At 29.7% G+C, this 27,366-nt stretch overlaps 1 protein-coding gene across 1 annotated transcript in view; it reads right to left on the bottom strand.

The window, feature by feature from the left end:
* LOC111617941 (toll-like receptor 6) overlaps positions 1 to 20,602 on the bottom strand; it is a 45,324-nt gene extending 24,722 nt beyond the window's left edge. The window contains exon 1 of the mRNA XM_023359335.1: positions 20,304 to 20,602. The gene's annotated coding sequence lies outside the window, so the exon portion shown is untranslated. The remainder of the gene's footprint in view (positions 1 to 20,303) is intronic.
* Positions 20,603 to 27,366: the final 6,764 nt, after the last annotated feature.

A 27,366-nucleotide genomic window follows, 5' to 3' on the forward strand; every position in this document is an offset into this window, starting at 1 on the left:
TATTGTAAATATTAGTTAAATTCCTTATTTTATTACCGATTTTTTCCTTCCACGTAGCGTCTTAGTTCTCAATCATTTACATTTTAACTTATATCTTTAATCTAAATATTTTGCTGAAGTCGTCATTCTGAATATTCTGATAAATTAATTTCATCAAAGATTTTTTTATAATTTTAACATAATATTTTGTTAAATTCTCCATTAAGAAGAGTTTTCTGAATAATTTACGAATTCTGCTACAGACTTTATTATCTTTTGACAAATTTCTAATTGCAGAAATTCTTAACGTTTTATTATTACTTTACATTCAACATAAATTCGTTATTCTATGTGTTTTATTTAATTCAAATCACTTAAATTTCGGCAAAATTATAATATTACATTTTTAAAAATATTTATTTTATATTATTAGATTGTTTTTACTGTATTTCACTAAATAGAAAGCGGCTAAATTCGTCTAACATAAGATTTATCCGAACACCCTATACTTAAAAACAGCAATTCAGCAATTTGCCTGGCTTCTATTTTCAGCTTATATGTTTATATATTGTTACACATTGTAACAATCCTATTGTAATTTTTAACCATTTCGTTTTCTTCCTTTTTTTTTCTTCTCCAGATAACTCCTAATCTATTTTTAGATTTACCACGATTGTTTAACCATTATAATTCAATGGAAAGTACAAAATTAACTGCATAGTTACGATCTTAGTCGCTCTCGATTGTTATTTAGGAATTATTGTCAGTTATTAATGATGCACGCATTCAGTTTCCATTTCTACTTATTGTTTAATTTCGTTTAGAAAATGCAAGCTAGTTTAATTTCTGTCCGTTGTTATCATTTTCCATTACTCTTCTCTGAGTTGAATTGACATTTTGCACTGTTATTTTGTTCTTGTTGTAGTTCAATTGCCATTTTCTCTTTTGTTCGTCTGGCAGTTAAATTGGTACTTTATTATCATCCCACTTAAATCGCCATTTTTCAATTGCTATTGTTTAAAAGGTAGTTAAGTTAGCCATTTTTCTTTTTCTTATTTTTATCAATGTGCTAGTTTAATCTCAGTTTTTCCATTAAGTATCTTATCCGAGGATGATTTTTAATAATTAAAATATATATTTATACATATATACAATAAATAAATTCATTTATTTTCAGATTATGCTTCGTTTATTCGTCATTAAGTGTGTGTTTGTTTTGATCGAGTCGTAAAATAAGTTTAAAATTTGCATAAATTTTTGCTGGCAAATATTTATGTCAGATTTCGAGAAAGTACTTTAAGAGTTGAATATTTACAGTGAGAGAAGTTTTTTTTATTTTTATTTTTTTATATATCGACTTTAGCAGTGGCCAAACAAAGATTCGTTAGAAGCTACCACATCCAATTACCATCAACGTTGTCAACATTTGTCTAAGCCAAATTGTGGTTTTAACGGCAAACAAAACAAAACTTTACTCAGTTACATCTCAAGAAAACTTCATTTTAAAATTCATTTTTGTTCCTTTAAGTTAAAAAATAAAATAATTAAACTTAACTGGGTAAGAATAGGACGCGACGGCGATAATCGCGTCGCGCATCACGACGCCAGCTGTGTTTAGAGTTTAACATTCCAACAACGATAACTTAATCTTCAATGCTCTTAATTTAGAGTTATTTTTCTAGAACTTTACTTAAGTCGAACAAAATTTCGGTACGCAGATGAAAATAAACAAATGAAATAGTAGAAAGCGAGTGAGCGAATCGCGCGGTTTACGCCGCAAAATCGGCATTTCTCCTTATTACAAACAGATTAAATTTACTGCCTTCTAATGTAACGTTTTAACTTATCTTGGAACAGTCATTAGAATTTTAACCCTTAATTAAACTCGAAAGTGACGCGTAAAGACGCGCGAAGCGATTGCCGCAACGCGACGCGCGACGAATTGATAATTAGCGAGTGCTTAACCAGAAACAATTGCCTAGACGTAGTCTATGATTTGAGTATTTATGTTGAAAAATGATACGACTAGTCATTTTTCAACCAAGTAGAAAATGAAAAAAGATTACTCCAATTACAAGTTAATTGGTAATCTGTGTCATTTTTTCTTCACCCGCTAGTTCAATTACCATTTTTCTATCTTTTTGCTCGGTTCACCCCAAGTTCACTTGCCAATTTATATCTGATACTCCATTTATTTATTTTTACTTTCCCCCTTTCGTCATTTTTATTATTTATTCAATGAAAGTTTTCTTCTCTTTTAAATATTTATTCACACTCCAAGTAAACGCTTAACGTTTCCAAAACTTACACTGTTTACATGAAAATATATACTGTTAGTTTGCCAATTTTTCAACACCAATTGCCAACTTTCCATTTTCACTATATTCATTACACGAAAAATTTATTAACTAACTTTTAGCTCTTTACTCTCTTTCATCTTCTAGAATTCAGTCGGCAATTTTTAAAATTTTTGTTTCTAAGTTTCCGCTAATTACCATTTTTCTCTTTCTCCTTGTTTTACTTTTACTTCGGGTAAATAATTCAATGCTTTACTGATTTCTCTTTCTTTCCCCCTCTTCTTAATATATTCGTCTAGATTACTAATAGCCAATTTAATATTTTTTATTTTTACCCCCTTTAATTTTTCAAGATCTTTTTTACGCCAAGTCTGTCCTTTAGCTTATTAGTTCAATTACAAATTTTCATTTTCCTTTACTGTATATTCTTTGATCGATATTCTATTTTACTAATTTCATTTCATTCTTGTTCATCTTCTAGTTTAGTCACAATTTCCATTTCCTTTTCATTTTGTCACATTTTACTCGATTCCTTTCACCTCACATCTATCGACATTCTCTTTGTTTCATTTCACTTTACCACTTTTCCCATTTTTACTTGTTCATATTATTACTTTTATATCCATTCCCTTCCAAATGTTTTTTATTTTTATTTCTTTATCTTGTTTACTTAGTTTTATCCCATATTTTATTTCATATATAAATATATATTTTATAGTACCAAATATTTTACTAGACCTTCTACGCCACGACTCATTTATGCAAGATCGCCAAGAATCTCTTCTTCAAATAAATTCTTCCGAAAAATAAATTCTACATCTCATTCGGAATTTAGATATTTACTTAATTTAAATATTCCTTTTAAACGTGTTAAAATGTATATACTTAAAACTATGTAAATTCAGCTTTAAATATGTTACGAGATAATTAAAAGGCGCGGCTTGACTCTTTTATTATGTCTTAGAATAAATTTTAGTTAAAATTATTTAATTTCGATTAAAAATAGATAAATTCCCGTTTTAATTATATATAGAACTTGTTTAAAATATATATATATATATTTTCATTTAATTTTATTAAAATAACGAATTAAATGATGATAAAGACGATAATTGAATTAACGAAAATCAGATATAATGTAAGACTTTATAAATATTTTCTTGATTAAAATATATTAAAAGTTATATATAAATTTTATTTAAATCATTTTTTTAGTCTTTTAATACACGAATTATATATATAAATATATTAATTTTATAAGTAATAAAGCTTAGCAATTTTATATTATAACTTATATGAGCAAAATTTATTATTTACTTCAGACTTTAATTCGAGATTTTATTACAGTAGTTTTAATTATATTAAATCGAATTACTTTAAAATTATATTAAATATATACTGCATATTTCTTTTTAATTTGTTAAAACTAATTAATTAAAAATATGAACTTTCGATAAGTTGTAGTTGTTAAAGCGTAAAAACTAAGAAAAATATAAAAAAGGAATTGGACTAATCCGAAAGTTAACTTCCTAAACTATCTTTAAGCCTATATTTTTTAATCCTACATAATCCATTTTTCATTCCTAACTTTATTCACTTCAACCAGTTGCCAATTTTTCATCTGCAGACATTGTTCACCTGCTAACGACAGTTTCCAATTTTAGTCGCAATAGCAATTCGAAGAAACTTTCGACAAGAACAGACAAACATTAAACCATGGAACGAGACCAAAAAATTCTCATCTAATATAACAATTCGGATCGGACGTGGCAGAGAATTACTAATAAAAAGGAAAAAAATTACGATCGCTTTTCATACATATGAAAATCTTAAAACTCCCCGGGCTGGAAGGAAAAGTGATATACGAAAATTACCTCGGCGGTGACACATTATAATCACGATGGAAATAATTGCTGTCGACATAGAACTGTGACACCTGACAATATCCAGACCACACATGGCTTATAAATTTCTCATCAAGATATACGAATACGCCCTACGAATGATAGTTAGATAATTACGTCATGATATCATTAATCTTAAGACAGCTGATTCGTTCTCCAGTAATTATAGCCTTATTAAACCACAAATGGACATATATATACATACACATACTATCAGGGATCCAGCATCCAACCCCCACTCGGAATGAAAGACAAACCAATATGTCGACAGGTGTCGAATTATATAAATCCTGCGAGACCAACCGAAAGCATTAGGATACAATATTTCTATTTTAGTAGCGATCCTTAAGTCGCAAAAGTAATCATTTCTTGGTCGACTCTTCTCTCCCATTCCGTGCTTTTATTATCTGTGCTATCTGCTTAATTGAGTATCTCATTCACAAAGTCTGACTGACTCACTTTTGCCTGGTATTGTGCCAGCGCAGTGGGACTTCTAATATTGTCCTATCTCTCTCTCCCAGTTACGTCATGGGACTTATGTATGATGATTGTGCATCCCTTCTTTAAATAGATTCGCATGCATACCGTTCAGAAACGAAAATTTACATATTTTAACTATGTTGGTTGAGTTTGCAAGCCGAGTGGTTACCAAACAGTGAGGAGCGAGAAGGGGGTAGAAACGGATTCTTTATATCGCTCGAACTAAGATAAACTTCGAAACTATTTTGGAAGGTGGCAAGATAATTATCCAATTCTAAACAACCTCGTCGTTGGCATAGTATACATACTAAACACAGAAAAAAAAACGATCAAAGATAATTAACTCGATGCTTATTTCCTGTTAATTTTCTTAATTGTTGGTTATCGCCAGTTTGTATCAATTTAAATAGAAGAATATAAATTTAATTTAAAGAGAATTATAATGTAGTAAATAGTTATTACAAGACTTAACGGTTCATTAATCAGAAATATAAGAACAGAATATATTAATTTTTGAAAATATTGATTTATTTTATATTCTGTCTATAGTATTTATTAATTACAAATAAAGTGGAATTTAAGAAGCAATTTTATTTTAAATTAATTCAATTACTAAATTTAACTTTCTCACTTTTGTTTCTTACAACTGCTTCTTGGAGTTAATAAATTTCCCATTTACTAAACTTAGTTTTTTTACCCACCTGCTTCTCTATCCATTTTTACCACGTTTTCATTTTGTTTAACTCACTTTCTAAACCCATTTTCGTCCATAATTGACTCTGTGAACTTGTTCGATATATACCAGACTTTATATATATGTATATATCTTATATATATGCGAAGTCAATTACAAGACATTAGTTTTCCCTTTCAACTTTATAACATTATTTTTTGGTACAAAACTATTTATTTATGTATTTTCGAGACTTTTTTCGTCCCTCTACCCTCAGCTATTGTTATTAAGTTAAATATATAATTTTTTTTAAAGTTCAATCTTCTAACTCGCCATTTTTTTTCCGCATTTACAAATACCATAAACCATTTTTAATGTGAGAAAAAACTTTGTTATTTCTGTAAAATGAAAGTGAAAGATAAATATTTTTTTACTGATTAAAAAATAAAGTTAATTAAATTTTTTTCTTACCAGAAATTTTTAAACAATTACCTTTTTCTTTTAAAAAAATAAAAGATAATTATCTGACTTTATTTTGACAAGAATATGATTATAATCACCGAAGACTTTTTCTTAAAAAGTAATTTAATTAATTCAAACTCCATAGATTGAAAAATAAAGATTAAATTTGTTATATATATATTTTTTCATTACAATTAAGTATTTAAATAAACCTAAAGTGAAAAAGTCAATTAAAACAAAAGAGAGGAAGAGAAAGAGGAGGAAGAAGAAGAGAAGATGCGAAAATAATGTAATGTCTCATAACTGTGGAACTAGACGAGCAATTTTCATAAAAATTAATGTAAAAAGATGTTTGTTTAAGTAATTAATTTGGATTTTAATTTTTGATCAGTCTCAAGTTTCTTCGTTTAATTTAATTTGTTAAGAAAAACAGGTATAATGTTTAGGGAAATATTTACTGTTTAAAAAAATCATAATAAAAAAATGGCGGGTGCAATTCTTTTATATATTTATAGCTGTTTTGTTATTTAATTGTTTATTTACAGTTTAATTGTTTATTTTTTGTTATTTAATTGTTTATAATTTATAGAAAAAATATTTATTTTTAACCTTTCAGTAATTAAATATAGGAAACTTATAGAGCATCATTTAAAATTTTTATATTTACGTCTTTACTTTGCATTTTATTCTTTAAAATAATCGATTTTCAATTTCGTATAAAGGCAAAAAAGCCTAGAAAACTATGAATACTCAATATATGTTTAATGTAAACAGTTTTATTTTTATTTCACATTTTACAGAAAAATTAAAGTGAAAAATCGAAGTTGTAAAACGAACAAAATGCAGATTAGTACGACAAACCCCGGTTTTATATTTATATTTGTTAATTTTTATCCATATAATTCTGTAAATTAAGTATTGCGGACTTATATTCTGCTCATAGATAATTAAGATTAAAAAAGAAAAAAAAATTAGTTTAGTTTTATTCAAAGAGCAGATAAATAACATTAAAAGTATTGTTTAAAAATTCATTTAAAAAGTTAACGGGGCAATAGTACACTAAACACAAACTACCGGAAATTAGTATAAATGAAGATTTAACAACCGATAATTTATAACGTTAGTTTAGAGAAATTGAGTTAAAACGTTTTTGAGATATAATACATTACTGCTTCGAGCACGGGTCAAGACAGACAGGAAGTGCATTTAAAAGCGGATATAGAGGGAAAAGAGCTCGTTCAAACAATTAATTTTTCATTCACTTGGACTTTGTATAGGTGAACGAAACACGGTTATGTATGTGTGTGTGTGTGTTTATACATGTGTAAATTTTAACAACGCGACTGGCAGAATAAAGTGATGGGTAGCAATTACACATTCGCGACTTAGCTTCTCACAATGGAAGATAGCGTGTATTCTTGATGACAAGTAGAAATTCCCTAACGACATAATGCACGGAGCTAGTAAGAATGATAAAGGACTTGAAAAGAGGAGGCATTATTGATTTGGCCAAGTGAAAAAACTGAATTTTACATCCTCCTGCGCTACCACCGATAGATCTTCACCTTGTATTATGTGTTAATAGATAAAGCTAGCTTATCTTTCCTTTGACTCATTTATTGATAGGCAACATGTACATAATGAAATTTCCGATGCCGTTCTTGTTTTTGATGGTGATTCTTGCTTTATTACGTATTCGTAGCAATAACGCTTATATTAATTCGTTTTTTTTTTCTCTCTGTTTTCGCTAAGGACAAATAAATAATTTTCTTGTTTAAAATTGAATAAATCGATAAAAATCGATACAAATGAGGAAAATTTGAAAAATATCTGAATACATTTTTTTTCCTATTATTGAAGAATTCGATATTTTTGACATTTTTATACAGTTTTGCAGGAAGTTGTGCAGTAGACAGAATTTATATATATGAGTACAAATCTGGATCGTATGCTGAATAGGCTCTATGGGGAACTGTGACTGCTGGCATTGAGCTTGAAATTTACTGTAAACGGTCAAACTATTCAATTCTGGTTGGAATATGTAAGTTGCAGTAACCTAAACTAAACATAAATAATATTCACTACCCGACGTTAACTTTGAACGGAACTTTGAACAAAGTATCGTGTGACAGATAGTTTAAAAAATTTATTATGTAGCTGCCTGTATTGATTATGATACATAGAAGTTAAAGCAGAAATTTAAATTATTAATTTATTTGAAAATATATCCTAAAATAACCATAAAAAGTAAGCTGAAATTTTTCTGGTTATAGACTATTCGGCACTCTCTTACATCATTCTGTATTGAACATGAATTGGTAAGCCATCTATGCAAGATTCAGTTTCGGCTCTATGTATGAAATATTGGGCTACCGTGGGAGGTTTGTCAGATAGAATATGACAGATATCCACCATAAGAAAACACATTATTGAAGATAAAGATTCAGAAATACGGAATGGCTTCATCAAAAACACATTCGATACTGTTGTCGAGGTAAAATGCATTATTTTGAAGCCGGATAAAGGTGAATAAAGATTACAGAAATGTATAATATATGGAAAAAAAAAGAATATAGAAGCCTTTTGGAAATGGTTCCATTATCTTATGGCCTATGACGAATACTTTAAGATTCAACTTAGTGCAGATAAATCTCTCAGAAGACCCCTTCAGCAGGATTAGGTTTCTCTTTTCGTGTCTTCTTCAATTAGACACTGTGTCTTCTGTCTTCCTGCTACAAAACTAAAGGATCCGTTGAACTTTCGCGATGTCTATCACTTTCTATTTTAATCTTTGTTTCTATTCTATTGAGACCGATAAAAATAGTTTGGCTTCTATTCGAAAAAAGAAAAAAAAAAATCTATAAAATTTAGCTTTTGGGAATTGTAAATTTTTTTTCTTTTAGAAAATATTTGTTAATCTCTTAAATATATTTTTTCTATTAGATATAATATTAAAATTCTTCATTTTAATATTATATCGCTGTGTTAGGTAAACGAAAATAAATTAATAAAGCTGAAATATTTTTAAAAAATTAAGAAAAATTATGTCTGAAAATCACAAAAATTATACGAATTTTTATATTTTTCAAGTAAATTAACCTTGAGATTTTACAAATTATAGGTTAAGAAATTCGTGTCTTGAAAATGAATGGAAACAATAACATTTATAAGCTATAAAAAAATAAAAAATTTAAATTAATTCACTTCAATTGAATGAGCTGAGCCGAATAAAAACGTTCAGAATGTGATTAGTATCTGTATAAAAGAAAGCTTAGATATTAATTTTTAATAATTTAAGTTCAAGTGCTCTTGTACTAAGGATTCTAAGTATCAATAGAATTTCATAAAGTAGGCTCTCTTAAGAGATCAAAATCTATATAAAGAGAGGCCTTCATCAGTATTGAGGACTTATCAGTTGAAATAGATAAGTAAAAAAATCAGAACTAGTTGATTAAAATGGAAATGAATTTAAAAATACTGTCTATGGTGAAAGATATATAATTATGAAAATTAGAAATGATAATTAAATGTAATCTAGTTTTGATATCATCATTAAACATGAATAGTCACTGAATGATCAACATTAGGATATAAAAGATCAAGTACAGCAGTTTCTGCTTTAACCTGTTGAACAAAAATCATCCAATGGATATAATTGGCCACATCCTGTGGCTTGTCTTCTTGCCTTTATGGATATAAGTCTAGCAATTACTAGGCCCTATATCTCTTTAGATCAGTTACGCCTCACAATATTGATTGATAGTTCTGTCCCTGTTTTGTTCTAGATTTTTTTCTAACGTTCGAAAAGTGGTAATTATTGTTTCTTTTAGGTAGAATACATTAAGCAGGAAATTCTTTCATTAGAATAATAATTTTTTTTCCTTCTTTACATCCTTGCTTAAGATTATTCTTTAGTACATTAGCGCTTTTTAAATTCTCTAAGAATATTTATGGATTTAAATTAGTTTTCTTTATATTAATATGAAGTAGTAAATCAGTCAACTCATAGATAATTCATAGCAATATATATTGTTTGTTATGAAATTTTAATTATATAAGCATATTTTATTGTAATTAATTCGAGCACGGGTCAAGACAGACAGGAAGTGCATTTAAAAGCGGATATAGAGGGAAAAGAGCTCGTTCAAACAATTAATTTTTCATTCACTTGGACTTTGTATAGGTGAACGAAACACGGTTATGTATGTATGTGTGTGTGTTTATACATGTGTAAATTTTAACAACGCGACTGGCAGAATAAAGTGATGGGTAGCAATTACACATTCGCGACTTAGCTTCTCACAATGGAAGATAGCGTGTATTCTTGATGACAAGTAGAAATTCCCTAACGACATAATGCACGGAGCTAGTAAGAATGATAAAGGACTTGAAAAGAGGAGGCATTATTGATTTGGCCAAGTGAAAAAACTGAATTTTACATCCTCCTGCGCTACCACCGATAGATCTTCACCTTGTATTATGTGTTAATAGATAAAGCTAGCTTATCTTTCCTTTGACTCATTTATTGATAGGCAACATGTACATAATGAAATTTCCGATGCCGTTCTTGTTTTTGATGGTGATTCTTGCTTTATTACGTATTCGTAGCAATAACGCTTATATTAATTCGTTTTTTTTTTCTCTCTGTTTTCGCTAAGGACAAATAAATAATTTTCTTGTTTAAAATTGAATAAATCGATAAAAATCGATACAAATGAGGAAAATTTGAAAAATATCTGAATACATTTTTTTTCCTATTATTGAAGAATTCGATATTTTTGACATTTTTATACAGTTTTGCAGGAAGTTGTGCAGTAGACAGAATTTATATATATGAGTACAAATCTGGATCGTATGCTGAATAGGCTCTATGGGGAACTGTGACTGCTGGCATTGAGCTTGAAATTTACTGTAAACGGTCAAACTATTCAATTCTGGTTGGAATATGTAAGTTGCAGTAACCTAAACTAAACATAAATAATATTCACTACCCGACGTTAACTTTGAACGGAACTTTGAACAAAGTATCGTGTGACAGATAGTTTAAAAAATTTATTATGTAGCTGCCTGTATTGATTATGATACATAGAAGTTAAAGCAGAAATTTAAATTATTAATTTATTTGAAAATATATCCTAAAATAACCATAAAAAGTAAGCTGAAATTTTTCTGGTTATAGACTATTCGGCACTCTCTTACATCATTCTGTATTGAACATGAATTGGTAAGCCATCTATGCAAGATTCAGTTTCGGCTCTATGTATGAAATATTGGGCTACCGTGGGAGGTTTGTCAGATAGAATATGACAGATATCCACCATAAGAAAACACATTATTGAAGATAAAGATTCAGAAATACGGAATGGCTTCATCAAAAACACATTCGATACTGTTGTCGAGGTAAAATGCATTATTTTGAAGCCGGATAAAGGTGAATAAAGATTACAGAAATGTATAATATATGGAAAAAAAAAGAATATAGAAGCCTTTTGGAAATGGTTCCATTATCTTATGGCCTATGACGAATACTTTAAGATTCAACTTAGTGCAGATAAATCTCTCAGAAGACCCCTTCAGCAGGATTAGGTTTCTCTTTTCGTGTCTTCTTCAATTAGACACTGTGTCTTCTGTCTTCCTGCTACAAAACTAAAGGATCCGTTGAACTTTCGCGATGTCTATCACTTTCTATTTTAATCTTTGTTTCTATTCTATTGAGACCGATAAAAATAGTTTGGCTTCTATTCGAAAAAAGAAAAAAAAAAATCTATAAAATTTAGCTTTTGGGAATTGTAAATTTTTTTTCTTTTAGAAAATATTTGTTAATCTCTTAAATATATTTTTTCTATTAGATATAATATTAAAATTCTTCATTTTAATATTATATCGCTGTGTTAGGTAAACGAAAATAAATTAATAAAGCTGAAATATTTTTAAAAAATTAAGAAAAATTATGTCTGAAAATCACAAAAATTATACGAATTTTTATATTTTTCAAGTAAATTAACCTTGAGATTTTACAAATTATAGGTTAAGAAATTCGTGTCTTGAAAATGAATGGAAACAATAACATTTATAAGCTATAAAAAAATAAAAAATTTAAATTAATTCACTTCAATTGAATGAGCTGAGCCGAATAAAAACGTTCAGAATGTGATTAGTATCTGTATAAAAGAAAGCTTAGATATTAATTTTTAATAATTTAAGTTCAAGTGCTCTTGTACTAAGGATTCTAAGTATCAATAGAATTTCATAAAGTAGGCTCTCTTAAGAGATCAAAATCTATATAAAGAGAGGCCTTCATCAGTATTGAGGACTTATCAGTTGAAATAGATAAGTAAAAAAATCAGAACTAGTTGATTAAAATGGAAATGAATTTAAAAATACTGTCTATGGTGAAAGATATATAATTATGAAAATTAGAAATGATAATTAAATGTAATCTAGTTTTGATATCATCATTAAACATGAATAGTCACTGAATGATCAACATTAGGATATAAAAGATCAAGTACAGCAGTTTCTGCTTTAACCTGTTGAACAAAAATCATCCAATGGATATAATTGGCCACATCCTGTGGCTTGTCTTCTTGCCTTTATGGATATAAGTCTAGCAATTACTAGGCCCTATATCTCTTTAGATCAGTTACGCCTCACAATATTGATTGATAGTTCTGTCCCTGTTTTGTTCTAGATTTTTTTCTAACGTTCGAAAAGTGGTAATTATTGTTTCTTTTAGGTAGAATACATTAAGCAGGAAATTCTTTCATTAGAATAATAATTTTTTTTCCTTCTTTACATCCTTGCTTAAGATTATTCTTTAGTACATTAGCGCTTTTTAAATTCTCTAAGAATATTTATGGATTTAAATTAGTTTTCTTTATATTAATATGAAGTAGTAAATCAGTCAACTCATAGATAATTCATAGCAATATATATTGTTTGTTATGAAATTTTAATTATATAAGCATATTTTATTGTAATGACCTAAATATAGGCCTATTTATTTAAAAATAAAATATAATATATAAAACATGTAATTTTAGATCAATCGCTGTTAAAAATAGTAATTGTCAATCAATATTACATAAAATTAATTATTTGAATAGAAATTTTAGAAAAGTTTTTAATCTATTTTTAGTTATAATAACATTTTCAAAACATTTTCAAATAGATCTTGATTAACTTCTTATTTTTATTTAAATTCTCTAATTGACCTTTAAGGAATTATAAACATATCTTAAATAGCTTTTTGAATTGCTTATAAATAAATATTTTAATGATAATAAACCTTTTCTCATGTTTCATATTTACAGAGATGCAATTTTCATTTTAACTTAATCATATTTAAGGATCTATTAAGCTTAAACCCAAATTTTCGCTTCAATCTACAAGGTACTTACGGACCAAACTCGTTACCAAAATTAATGAATAATCTGACATTAAAGCAATTTAAGGTCAAAATTCAATTTTAAACTGCGATAAGCTTTAACTTTAGACATCATAATTTACAGCATTCAATTTCTGCCATAATCACCTGACCCAACAGATCACCCGCTCAAAATTAATTTCTATAGATCAATTACATTTATACTAACTATAATTATATTACTAATTTAGTTAAATATAATATTACATATATAGGTATAGGTTAAAATTATTGTATAGAGGAGACAATCAATTTTTTAACTATTTAATTAAATTTTTTTTAATTAAATAAACACATTTGTTCTCTAACAAAAAAAAGGGGGGAAAGAAATTGCATTTCTATAATGAGATAATTAAATTTCTCTTCCTTTTAAGTGCTTTTATAAGTGGATAGAATTTGTAAGCTCTTTCACAAAGGCCTTTTTTCTAGAAAAAAAAACTTTTAAAAATTAATATACAGGCCTTCTGCAACTGCTCATTGTTAACAGAAAGCATTGGGTTTGCAAGGGGCAGGTGTTACCGAAAGCTTCCTAACTTGTAATTTTGGTCTAGTACCTAATCTGACAAAGAGAAAGGAATTGAGTTACAGGAAATTTTTCACAGAATAAGAGCTCTAGAGTTGAATGTTATATTAGAAGAATTACTTGTGGATAGTGTCTCGACTGTTTCATTCATGAATGGAGAATGTGTAAAAAATTGCGACCATGTTAAATTTTTTATCACTTCACACTTAGTGATTCAGACGTTCTGTGAAGCGAGAGATTTTCTAGCTTCAAAAGCATTTATATTCATTTAAAAAAAGTTTTTAAATACAATTCATAATATGTAGATTCAATTAAAGAACTTTCTGAATATTNCGCCATATTTAGCACCACACACGTTTTCCCCTATCGTATAATTTATCAGAATATATTTAAATAAGAAGAGTTTTTAGGAATTTTCCCTCAAGAAATTCTAATCCACGACTACCAGTTTAGAAAAAATTGATTTAAAATACTTTTATATATTTAATTTATTAACTACATCAGAGACGGTTGGGATGAAAAGAATTTTTTGTTAATAGAAAACTTTCAAATATTTTAAATATTTTTTAAATTTTAATTTAAGCTACAAACAATTTGTTTCGATTACGCAAAAGAAAAAGTATTTAATTTATGTTTTTTAAAAAAAAATTATAAAAAAAAATTTAACTGCTTTTCCAACATTAAAAATTTAGTGATTATTTCAAGAGTTGATTTAAAATTACTAATAAAGTTAATTTACTTCAATAAGAATTGATTATGTGAAATTTTTTAAAGCAGTAATTTATAAGTCATTTAGTTTACTGAAAATTTTCTGTAAAGATGTTCTTTTTTTTCCTTAAATGGGATTTTTTTATGATTTTTTACAGGAATCGATTTAACACAAGAATAATTTGTTTCGATAAGAAACGATTGTAAATATTTTTACTTGTAGGTAATTTAATAGCAGTATTGGGAATTATTTATAAAGATGTGGGGATTTTTTAAAAAATAAAAGGTCTGATTGACTTCAAATATAATTTATTCCAATAAGAAATGATTAGAAAATAATTTCCGAAGTAGCAATTAATGCTTATGAACCTTTAGGGATTTCGAAGGGAAAAAGTAGACGAAGTTTTCTCTCTTGACTACGAAATTGATTAATAAATTTAAAGACATTTAGAAATTTTCCTTTATTGGCTGCTAAAATGACTGATAAATTTAAGGAAATTTCAAAGACATTTAGGGAGTTTATTTGCTATGAANAATTATAAACATATCTTAAATAGCTTTTTGAATTGCTTATAAATAAATATTTTAATGATAATAAACCTTTTCTCATGTTTCATATTTACAGAGATGCAATTTTCATTTTAACTTAATCATATTTAAGGATCTATTAAGCTTAAACCCAAATTTTCGCTTCAATCTACAAGGTACTTACGGACCAAACTCGTTACCAAAATTAATGAATAATCTGACATTAAAGCAATTTAAGGTCAAAATTCAATTTTAAACTGCGATAAGCTTTAACTTTAGACATCATAATTTACAGCATTCAATTTCTGCCATAATCACCTGACCCAACAGATCACCCGCTCAAAATTAATTTCTATAGATCAATTACATTTATACTAACTATAATTATATTACTAATTTAGTTAAATATAATATTACATATATAGGTATAGGTTAAAATTATTGTATAGAGGAGACAATCAATTTTTTAACTATTTAATTAAATTTTTTTTAATTAAATAAACACATTTGTTCTCTAACAAAAAAAAAGGGGGAAAGAAATTGCATTTCTATAATGAGATAATTAAATTTCTCTTCCTTTTAAGTGCTTTTATAAGTGGATAGAATATGTAAGCTCTTTCACAAAGGCCTTTTTTCTAGAAAAAAAAACTTTTAAAAATTGATATACAGGCCTTCTGCAACTGCTCATTGTTAACAGAAAGCATTGGGTTTGCAAGGGGCAGGTGTTACCGAAAGCTTCCTAACTTGTAATTTTGGTCTAGTACCTAATCTGACAAAGAGAAAGGAATTGAGTTACAGGAAATTTTTCACAGAATAAGAGCTCTAGAGTTGAATGTTATATTAGAAGAATTACTTGTGGATAGTGTCTCGACTGTTTCATTCATGAATGGAGAATGTGTAAAAAATTGCGACCATGTTAAATTTTTTATCACTTCACACTTAGTGATTCAGACGTTCTGTGAAGCGAGAGATTTTCTAGCTTCAAAAGCATTTATATTCATTTAAAAAAAGTTTTTAAATACAATTCATAATATGTAGATTCAATTAAAGAACTTTCTGAATATTTTATGCTTATTAAATATAATCTGTTGTATGCGGATGTAGTCGAGTAATTTAAACCAGTTTAGAACTTAACGTATAAAAAAGATATTATTTTGAAGAATAAAGTTTTACAGTGACTAAATTTATAAAATATATTTTACACGATTCCATTTCCACGCGTTTAGCATCATAAATTGAGAAATATCCGATTTCAAGTTTCTTAAAATCAAATTGAAAGTAGCTGTAAGTGAATCGAGTAGCATATTTTGATGGAGAATCAAGGCCTAAAATTCAAAAAATAAAGCTAAATATTATAAAGATGGCCTAATTTAAGGCATGAGTATCCTGTAAAGTTTCAGCTTGAGAAAAAAGAGATTTGAAAATTTAATTTTCCAAGAAGAAAATACGGTAGTTAAAGCAAGTCTAATTTTATATCTTGCAAGCTATAATTAATTTCCCGAATGAAAGATCGAAAAATTTTCGCAGGACTTTGTGTTGTTTTAACTCATTAGATACCATAGAAGTGAAATTATTCGTGAAGTATATTTAATTTTAGAATGGAAATCTAATGTATATAGACTCGTAGTTTCTTGACAGGAAGTCGTTTTGACTCATAGCAAAATTTAGCGAGTAGTAAATCAACAACTTTTAATAGAAATACATTAAAAAGGGCCAGCGAAGGCGTCCATTCCCAAAACGGCAATATATTCCTTTAGTTAGACTTGACTATCAAAAGGCCGAATGGGAAGACGTCAGCCGTCCTCGAGGGAGAAGCGAGTTCGCTTCAATTGTTTAGACTCAAATCCCTTGGGAGTCCGGAGACAGAAGCACATGCAATTTATGTTCATTAAATGGTGTAAAAGTTAATTACTGACGTGCAACTATCAGAAGGCCTTCTCGGCGCTAATTACTGTGTAGAACAGGTGTTAGGGAATAATAAATCATATCTATTAGATCTGTATAGTTAGAGGAAAATAAAGTTAAATTGCTGATGAAGATGATCTGCTTACTAATTGGTAAAAAGGTAAAGTGCTATCTGCTATGGGATCTACTGAATTTTTATGGTATTCATGCATTATTTACTTAATCTAATTATGGAGATTGTTTTACTTTTTTCAACAGAGGCATACTATTAGGCTGTCACCTTCTTGCATATTTCTACATGATCATTGACAAACAATCACACATCTGTCTTAATTTTTTATTGACTTATTATTAAATATGATAAAGTTCATTAAAGATTAATGAGATCGTTCTCCGTACATTACTTACGTACATTAAAATATTTGGTAAAACCAAATATTTTAACTCAAATTCTAAAAATTTGGCAACGTTAACCCTTTAACAATCTGTTACAGATAACAAATGAGTCAAGTTTAACTTTTTAGCTTATCCGCACAGCTTATATTTACTAGTTTCCTTGGCAGATACTTTATTCTATATTAATCTAAATTTAGTTTTGATCCGTAGGCAAATTTTAATAATATAAACTGACCTAATTCGAATCATGCAATTAATATCTCTGCTAGTTTGATTTCAATTGCATTATCTAATTTTTACTAATTAATGTGATCTCATTTATCACTTTCACATACTTTTACTACTTTAATTAGATCTAAATTAGAGGATATATTGTATTAATTAAGCATAAGAAAATCTGCATTAGTTTAGCTTTTAGCTCGACTATTGGCTTCTTTATTGAATTTGCTTAGTTACAGTTTATTAATTTCACTTAGAACGTGTAGTTTGTCTAAGAAAAATCTATAAATGCCTATAATTAAATTAATAGACTGTATGTTAAAGTCATCGTCTCGTAATTTCGCCAACAATTTAATCCCGATCTAACTCGAGATCATGGTTAGATTTCTCCTAATTTGATAAATTTTATGTTAAAATAACTTAAGAAAATCTGCACTCGAGTTAACTTCTACTGACTTTTCATAGATCTGTCTGGTTGTTGAGGAATTATAAAACAGGCAAAGAGATACGAGTTCTAATTAAAATTAATATTTTGAAATTTAATGTGGAGGAGATTTAGAGAATTAGTAATTCTTGATTCTTGACACTAATAGAGCGACTGCTGTAAAGATAGATTATTATACAGAGATTAAAGGAGCATTGTCAAATTTAAACTTATAAATTCAAATAGGCCGCATATCCTTTTTAAAACTCTCTTTATCCGAATTCAAATTTGTGCTTGGATAAACTAACAAAAACACATTTTTAAAGAGTCGAATAATGGATAGGCCTTTAGAAAATGAATGAATATAAAAGTAAAATAGAAGTCAGGAGTGGGGAGAGTCCATTGTTTCGTCAATAGAAGGTCCTCCCTCGGGCCTTGGAAGGTCCGAGTAAACATTACACAGCACACTTCACTTATTTGTACATCCCTAAGGCCTTGACATCTGCTGCCGAACAATAATATTGAATTGCTATCTAAACACGGGGCCTAAAAAATAGAATTAATATATAAATAACTTTTTTATTATTGTTTTTACAGCTTGCTCCCATCTTTAACTTCTTCTTTTCTTCTTCTTCAGGTGTAGCTTGTATCTTTGTCCTGGTATAATTAACGGCTGAAGTAATTTTGTTACGCTTCTCCTAATTACATTTGTGGGCCACAAAACAATCGGATTGTAGGTTATGTTGTTTTGTGGTAGAGCAATCCTTTTACTTTTATAGCACATTTGAGACGAACGAAAGAGAAATTTTTATCTTTATTAATTTAAAGGCAACTTTTCTTCTTCGGAGACGTGTTATAGTTCCCGAATCTCTAGATTTAATGATATTAAATCTAGATACAAAGCATATAATTTAATATTTCTTCTCTAAATTAAACTTCTAACACAACAGATAATTTAAGAAAAGTATCTGAACGGAAATTTTTTATAAGAAGATAAACACAGTTAAGATATGAAAGCACGTGACAAAGCAGGATCTTTTCGTTTTAAAGTGAATAAATTTCCTTACTTGGACTTAACTTATTTATTTATCTTAACTAGAGCTTTATTTATGACAGTAAGATAACTACAAATTCGTTTCGCTGTTTTAATTTTTAACGGCCCTAAAATGGGTTTATGTAATACCATTTATCTAAATTATTCGAGATATTTTACCAGAAAAGGTGTTTTCAAGGTTAGAGTTTTGCTTGACCTTCCCTGGGGTTGGGAGAAGTGGAGTTGTGACAGTCTATCTTTCCTAGACTAGATCCAATCACGCTTATAAATTACTTCTACTTGTCTCTTTGCAAGCGAGTTGTTGACAAGTTGTTGTTTCACCGTAAGTGGTCTTGTAAGAAAGGAAAAAAGCAGGTAGTGTGGCATATACAGGTGCCCGGAGTGAAGTGACAAAACAATGAAAATGACACGTCTGACAATATCCTGACATGTCAATTCAGCATTTCTTCACATCGACTCCGTAGATTTACCCAGGGAGAGAGAATTTAATACTTAAGTTAACCTTTGGTATGCGTTGGAGGCATCGCCGCTCCTTACAAACTTGTTCATTCTTGCATTAAGAGCCAGACATCTGCTGTAGCGTAAAGTTGATGTAGATGCGTACAAAACTCGATTTCGGTTAAGATAATTTGTAAAGGTTAAGTTCTTTGAGAAGGGCAAACAACTTTACAAAATAACTTCTTTATATGTTCGTAAAGTAGATTCTTCGGGATGTCCCAAAAGAGGAACTTCATCTAATCGTAAAATGTATTCGAGCGTCGCGATTAACAAAAGTCATTTCTATGAGTAAACATTAGTAGCACCCGGATTCGGTGTTAAAAATCACGTAGAAAAGAAGAATAAAAAAAGAAAAGTGACGTTAACAAAATAGAAAAGAAAAATCCGAAAGCAACTGCCAACGACCCGCGACATCCTCTTCGTGTTTTCCTTCCAATTACACCAAAACCAACTCAGTAAAAGTCCATGAATCGAGTAAAGAAGGAAACTTGACACATAGTTGGAAAGATCTTTTGGGAGAAAGGAATCTCCTGAGACCCGAGGGGAAAAGTTCCATCCAACCAACTCTATTGTATTTGCAACATCGCCTCTTTTCCGCATCTCGATCGACCCGAAAGACTTTCTTCTCTAAGGAGTCAATTCGACCACATTGTCAGCCTATCGAATCAATAAACTACATCTAAATTACCTACTCTCGCACTTCTAATCCATTTAAGGCTACCATCTGCCTTCTATCTCGTTAATAATCGGGTGGGGGTGGAAAGAAAAGCCATACGAGTCTCGGCGCGTCCGGAGACTTGGCTCTCTTTTAATACTTCAGCACTCACCTTAGTAGTCCCATGACATGGTATTGTTTCCTCTCATTGTCTGTTATAAGTCCTGTGTACCGTCAGCACCATACTACTACTCCAGCACTTCTAGTCTCCGATAGACGCTCTAGCTGGGAGGTGTATATACAGCGATTGTTGTGCCCTCTGGTGCGCGTTTCCTTAACCATGCGGTGACGGAGAAGAGAAGTGGTCAGGTACAAGTGTTATTCCCACCCCTTACTCGGGTTGGTTGGATGCTTTGCCTCTCCTCTACCAATTGTATCACCTTTTCAGACTCGCTGCACGTGTATTTCTCTCTAGGAGTTTTCTGCAAAAAAAAAGTTTGAAAAAATTTAGAAAGACGTCATTCCTCTGTTTGAAAAGTGAAGTATTCTTAAATTAAATTATTTAAAAATTTATTTAGAGTACGAAATTTTATTTTTTAACACGTAAATATATATATTCTGTTTAAATTAATATTAATGTTTGTGTTGAGCGATAAATTTTTTATACAGGTAATTTGGAGGTCTTTTTTTGGATACTTTTGTCTTGAACTACAATGAACTTGTTTTATTCTTTTATATATGTANCTTTCTTATATATTTATTTATAATTTTCGATAAGTTTAAAATTTTTTTATATAAAAATATTTTCAAATTTTTATAGGTGTTAATTAATTAATTTGTGAAAAAATCTCTACGAGTTAGTGCATCTTTACAGGTATGGTATATAAAATGTCTACTTATAAAAAATTTCAGGGATAAATTGGGATTTTTGGCTCTAAAATAATAAACTTAAATTAATTAAAATTATTTTTCCTTGAGCAATCTCAAATCATTTTAAAATCTAATTTGGTTACAAGCCAAGATTTTAAGAAAAAAACAACAAAAAAATTCTGTATCCAGCTACGTTCCCAGGTATAAAGTAGCTTTTCCAGAGCGTGAAAGATCAGTTTAATAATAATGTACTGTACAGCTTTAATACTTCGTTAGGCCATCTTGAGCATTCTGATAACTTTAGATCGTTAAGTAAAAACTTTTATACTATAAGCTTTTTCGTATTTTCATCACAGCATCCATCTACATCATTTAACACTCATCTTCAGCATCACTTTCCGATCTAGTATTTTCGTTCTACGCGGTATCTGTAGTTACTTCACCCCCTCAACTTCATCACCTCAGATGAATATTGGCACATCACAAATCAATGTTTTATCGCAGCAACATTGAAAACGTCGTCCAGATCTCATAAATAAGCCAGCATGTTGAACACGTCAATCAATTAAGCTGTTATATGGTTGAAGTATAGTTATTCAATAAGTTAACGGTGTGTTGAATAAATTTAATGGAAATGACAATTTATTGTATTTCCCTGACAAGTCTTTATCGGGTGTGAGTTAGTGGGCTACTTTCCAAAATATCTGTAGAAATCTTTTTTTTCCTTCCCCCTTCTCCCTCCTGCTCCTCCTTTTCCTCCTGCATCAAGACGAACAATGATAATGGTTAATAATGAAGTAGTACATTCGGCTCTTTATAGGTCGTAAATAGAAAATAGTTTAGGCTGATTTGTGGCCATAAAGTTTAGGATGATAATGAATTTAATGTTTACTTTTCTTATTTTTCATATTTAAAAACATCCGATGGATATTTTCGCTAGTTTTATCATTCCTGAGTTAAATTATAATATTTTCGTTTAATTACAAAACTTTTTCTCGCTTGTTATTATTATTAAAGACTAGCAACCAACGATAATTTCCCTTTTTCCTGCAATTTTTCTTCGCTGTTTATTCAAATTTAATCAAATTCCGCCAGCTTAGATAACATTATAGTAATTTATCGGCCGTATTGGGAATTGTTGGTCGTGATGCAAGAATTATTCCTGTTTCGTAGGGATTTTTCCCGTATTTGACGAAATTATTCCAATGTTTATCGAATAAGAATATATGACCATCGATATGATATCGATGATTGAAAGTAGAAAAAAAACTTCAGGGATATTTCGGAGACTTTAGGGATATTTTTAAAGATATTTCGTGGATATTAGGGATTTTAACTTCATCCAAACACGCTTCGATAACACACACGTTTTCCCCCTATCGTAACATCCCTAAGGCCTTGACATCTGCTGCCGAACAATAATATTGAATTGCTATCTAAACACGGGGCCTAAAAAATAGAATTAATATATAAATAACTTTTTTATTATTGTTTTTACAGCTTGCTCCCATCTTTAACTTCTTCTTTTCTTCTTCTTCAGGTGTAGCTTGTATCTTTGTCCTGGTATAATTAACGGCTGAAGTAATTTTGTTACGCTTCTCCTAATTACATTTGTGGGCCACAAAACAATCGGATTGTAGGTTATGTTGTTTTGTGGTAGAGCAATCCTTTTACTTTTATAGCACATTTGAGACGAACGAAAGAGAAATTTTTATCTTTATTAATTTAAAGGCAACTTTTCTTCTTCGGAGACGTGTTATAGTTCCCGAATCTCTAGATTTAATGATATTAAATCTAGATACAAAGCATATAATTTAATATTTCTTCTCTAAATTAAACTTCTAACACAACAGATAATTTAAGAAAAGTATCTGAACGGAAATTTTTTATAAGAAGATAAACACAGTTAAGATATGAAAGCACGTGACAAAGCAGGATCTTTTCGTTTTAAAGTGAATAAATTTCCTTACTTGGACTTAACTTATTTATTTATCTTAACTAGAGCTTTATTTATGACAGTAAGATAACTACAAATTCGTTTCGCTGTTTTAATTTTTAACGGCCCTAAAATGGGTTTATGTAATACCATTTATCTAAATTATTCGAGATATTTTACCAGAAAAGGTGTTTTCAAGGTTAGAGTTTTGCTTGACCTTCCCTGGGGTTGGGAGAAGTGGAGTTGTGACAGTCTATCTTTCCTAGACTAGATCCAATCACGCTTATAAATTACTTCTACTTGTCTCTTTGCAAGCGAGTTGTTGACAAGTTGTTGTTTCACCGTAAGTGGTCTTGTAAGAAAGGAAAAAAGCAGGTAGTGTGGCATATACAGGTGCCCGGAGTGAAGTGACAAAACAATGAAAATGACACGTCTGACAATATCCTGACATGTCAATTCAGCATTTCTTCACATCGACTCCGTAGATTTACCCAGGGAGAGAGAATTTAATACTTAAGTTAACCTTTGGTATGCGTTGGAGGCATCGCCGCTCCTTACAAACTTGTTCATTCTTGCATTAAGAGCCAGACATCTGCTGTAGCGTAAAGTTGATGTAGATGCGTACAAAACTCGATTTCGGTTAAGATAATTTGTAAAGGTTAAGTTCTTTGAGAAGGGCAAACAACTTTACAAAATAACTTCTTTATATGTTCGTAAAGTAGATTCTTCGGGATGTCCCAAAAGAGGAACTTCATCTAATCGTAAAATGTATTCGAGCGTCGCGATTAACAAAAGTCATTTCTATGAGTAAACATTAGTAGCACCCGGATTCGGTGTTAAAAATCACGTAGAAAAGAAGAATAAAAAAAGAAAAGTGACGTTAACAAAATAGAAAAGAAAAATCCGAAAGCAACTGCCAACGACCCGCGACATCCTCTTCGTGTTTTCCTTCCAATTACACCAAAACCAACTCAGTAAAAGTCCATGAATCGAGTAAAGAAGGAAACTTGACACATAGTTGGAAAGATCTTTTGGGAGAAAGGAATCTCCTGAGACCCGAGGGGAAAAGTTCCATCCAACCAACTCTATTGTATTTGCAACATCGCCTCTTTTCCGCATCTCGATCGACCCGAAAGACTTTCTTCTCTAAGGAGTCAATTCGACCACATTGTCAGCCTATCGAATCAATAAACTACATCTAAATTACCTACTCTCGCACTTCTAATCCATTTAAGGCTACCATCTGCCTTCTATCTCGTTAATAATCGGGTGGGGGTGGAAAGAAAAGCCATACGAGTCTCGGCGCGTCCGGAGACTTGGCTCTCTTTTAATACTTCAGCACTCACCTTAGTAGTCCCATGACATGGTATTGTTTCCTCTCATTGTCTGTTATAAGTCCTGTGTACCGTCAGCACCATACTACTACTCCAGCACTTCTAGTCTCCGATAGACGCTCTAGCTGGGAGGTGTATATACAGCGATTGTTGTGCCCTCTGGTGCGCGTTTCCTTAACCATGCGGTGACGGAGAAGAGAAGTGGTCAGGTACAAGTGTTATTCCCACCCCTTACTCGGGTTGGTTGGATGCTTTGCCTCTCCTCTACCAATTGTATCACCTTTTCAGACTCGCTGCACGTGTATTTCTCTCTAGGAGTTTTCTGCAAAAAAAAAGTTTGAAAAAATTTAGAAAGACGTCATTCCTCTGTTTGAAAAGTGAAGTATTCTTAAATTAAATTATTTAAAAATTTATTTAGAGTACGAAATTTTATTTTTTAACACGTAAATATATATATTCTGNAAGAGTCTTGGAAGTTTAGAGCATTTATTACTTAAATATATCCCAACCAGTAGACCACGAACTCCTGAAAGCTCGCCAAACATATTGCCGAATAACGTCACAGTTTAAAGGTTGGGAAATTATAATATTTAGGAAAGATGCTTCTTAATTAATTAAGGAATTTGTTATTGGAAAATGCTTAATAATTTTAATAAAAATTAAGAGTTTTTACATTAAAAAACTCATTAGATTACTCTTTAATTATCGTCATTTTTTGCAGTTGGTTTCTAGATAGAAAAAAATATATATAAAAGAGAATTGTAACATTTGCTCTTTCCTCTTCTTAAGTGTGGTCGAGTCCTTTATAAGAGCCCTCAGATTTCCTTTGAAAAGCTGAAGATCCCACAACAGATGTTTGTTAGTCATCTTATGTCTCATAAATAGGTGCAAACAAAGAATTCTTATAACACATGCTATTTATAGTAAAAGTTAACCCATACAAGACCGAAATTAGTGGGTTTTTGCAAATAGAATGTGCCTCATCTCAAAGCCCTTCATGCCTCATCAGCAGAAGTTCTTCCTCCAGTTTGGGAATAAACATTAATCATGGCGAGATGATTTTTTTCTCACTCTTTTGTTTTTCTTTTTAAAATTAAGTGAAGCAGAAAATATTAAAAACGTTAGAATTTAACACTTAAGAGGGTTTAGAAGAGTTTGGCTTGAAGGAAACGGCTAATTATAAAAGGCTACGCTTGAAGAAGCAAGGAACTTGAATATCAATTTTCTGTCCAAAATATAGTTGTATGCATTAGTAATTATATAAAATATTCTTGTATAATATGTATTGTACTTGTTTAAATTTGCTAAAGTTACATTCAAATTTTTATTTACATTATTTCATAGAAAAAATTTTTGTTTTGTGAAATAATATAAATAAAAAAATATAAAATTCTTTAAATATTAATCTTGCTTCTGTCTATAAAAAATAATTCAAGTATAAATTTTTGTCCATCACCAAAAAGCAATCGGCTTTATCCCAAATAAAGCCAAGCGACACTTATCTATGAAAGAAAAACGATGCAGATTGCAAATTTCACCAGTGAAAAATGTCATTTTACCGACACACCCTATAAAACGACATTAAAAATTTTTCAAAATGGATACCTTCATCAATCAGCGAAAGATGGAAATGCGTGTATTCATACTATTTAAAGTAAAACATGCTCACGCCACAAAGGAAAATCCGCCATATTTAGCACCATCACTCTAAAGTACAATTATGCAGTTTTTTTTACCCTTCTCTCTTGTTACTATAGTAGCATCAGTCACAAAGATATGTCATATGTAGCGTTTTCTTACTCCAATTGATGTATGATTGGACATGTTCCAGTTTTCAACCTATAAATCATATTTTTGTGGATCTCTAAATGCATTTGTCCTTTAGGAAAAGAAGAAAAAAAAAATTACAATTTGCTTTACTACCTACCGACTGAATCATCTGTTATCTTTTATATTTTCTGCTTTTTTTTTAAATCTCTTTTCTAAGGGTCTCGGGTCATCGAAGACGAGTCGTTATCTGTTTTAAGTGTGACGTTAGCTAAAAATTACGCATCTTTTGTGTTTTGCGGTTAGGAGATTTTTGCTCTTACGCCATTTTGTGGCCTTTTTAAAGAGTAAGTTTATATGGCGTAACATTGAAAAATTAATTTTTTTTTGAAACTTAAGGGTATCATTTATTGTAAAAAGTTCTCAATGTGTGTGTGAGGTAACATTCGGATTTTAAAATTTTTATAGTAATTTTGATCTCTTGAATTGAGTTGAGGGACTTCATAATTCAATTGAGCAATACTTCCGGATTTTTAAAAAAAATAAATCTTTGCTTCAATAATTTTGAATCATTTCGTTACGTGTTATGAGAGAAAATATTTCTAATTTTTTTATTTTTTAGTGAATTAACTATCTGTACAGTACTTAAAGCAAGAATGTGTGAGGATATCTGAAGATCTGATAGCAACAATGGCTACAGACATTTTAGATACAGTACTTTGGCTGATTTATTTCTTAATCTTTCATTTTAATAAATTTTGTCAATATCTTAAGAAACGTAAGCTAAACAATTCTTTTGGATGCTTCTCAATTATAAAATCTCTTCTTTTCTACAGAATTCCTAAAGAATAACGTGCATTTTTTGGTCATAAAGTTAAAATTTATAGAAAAAGAATTTTTTTTTAGTAATTATTTGGCATCAAATGGTATTGGAAGATGAAGATGAACCATGAGTAACTAATCATAAGTACTGTACATTGGGCGGAGTTCTGTTCTCCATTATTCTTTATCTAGAAATTGTATCGAACGGTTAAATATTAAGGAAAAGACAGATCCGTTAAACTTCATGCAAAATTACACTAAATGCTCCATTAAGAAAACTTTTAATCGAAAATTCGATAATGACATTGGGCGGAGTTCAATGATATTATTGACAATTTTAAAAATAGGAGAAGCAGTAAGATCTTTAATAAAAGCTATAATAAACTGTTATGAGGTTTTTTTTTTAGATTTAAAGAGAATTTCCATTTACCGAAACAATAAAGAAGATTCTAATGATTGGTAAGGAAAAAATTTCGAAGCCAATAAATATGATTACTAAATAATTT

This window comes from Centruroides sculpturatus, unplaced genomic scaffold (assembly GCF_000671375.1).
Source record: "Centruroides sculpturatus isolate CEXI.00-Female unplaced genomic scaffold, Cexi_2.0 scaffold57, whole genome shotgun sequence".
In the NCBI taxonomy this organism is placed as follows: domain Eukaryota; kingdom Metazoa; phylum Arthropoda; class Arachnida; order Scorpiones; family Buthidae; genus Centruroides; species Centruroides sculpturatus.